A 968-nucleotide genomic window follows, 5' to 3' on the forward strand; every position below is an offset into this window, starting at 1 on the left:
GGGGCTGGAGAGATGGCTCAGTGGTTAAGAGCATTGCCTGCTCTTCCAAAGGTCCTGAGTTCAATTCCCGGCAACCACATGGTGGCTCACAACCATCTGGAATGAGGTCTGGTGCCCTCTTCTGGCCTACAGACATACATACAGACAGAATATTGTATACATAATAAATAAATAAATAAATAAATAAATAAATAAATAAGATGTAGACATTCAAAAAAATTATTTGTTACATTTAACTTGAGATCCATGCCTGGAAATGGAGCCCATTCTCTACACTGCCTGAATGTTCAGGAACCAGAGACTGGATAGTTCAGAGACAATTGTGTTGTAGAACCAAACACAATTGGTCAAAAAAATCAATGAAATGATTCCAAATGATTATTTTGCTATATTCATAGATCATTGTATTGTCCAGTCATCATCAAAGATGCTTCCACTGGTAGCAGATAAGAGCAGGTTCAGAGACTCACAGTTACACATTGTGTGGAAAGAGAGTCTATATTAGAGGTCTCTATCTGGTCCCTCATCTCAGGACTGTCAAAACTCCACAGAAGACAGGAAGAAAGACTATAGGAGTCAGACAGGATGGAGACAATGGCTGACTGCATCAACTAATCAGGGATCACAGAGACTGAAGTAGGAAGCATGCAGCCTGTAAGGTCTGTGTCAGGTCCTCTGCATATATGTTATAACAGTCAACTTGGTGTTTTTGACTCAGCAGTGGGAGCAGATATGTCTCTGACTATTTTGCCTGATCTAGGAACTTTTTCCTCCTATTGGGTTGCCTTGTGAGGCCTCAATGTGAGGGTTTTTGTCTTGTTTTGTTGTGTTTGGTTGTCATCTCCTGAAGGACTGCTCTTTTCTGAAGGGAAATGGAGGGGAGTGAATCTGAAGGGGGTGGAAGTGGGGGAGAGCTGGGAGGAGGGGGGCAGAAGAAACTGTGGTCAGGATGTATTGTGTGAGAGGAG

This window comes from Alexandromys fortis, unplaced genomic scaffold, assembly GCF_014885135.2.
Source record: "Alexandromys fortis isolate MF-2015 unplaced genomic scaffold, M_Fortis_MF-2015_v1.1 scaffold_87, whole genome shotgun sequence".
In the NCBI taxonomy this organism is placed as follows: Eukaryota; Metazoa; Chordata; class Mammalia; order Rodentia; family Cricetidae; genus Alexandromys; species Alexandromys fortis.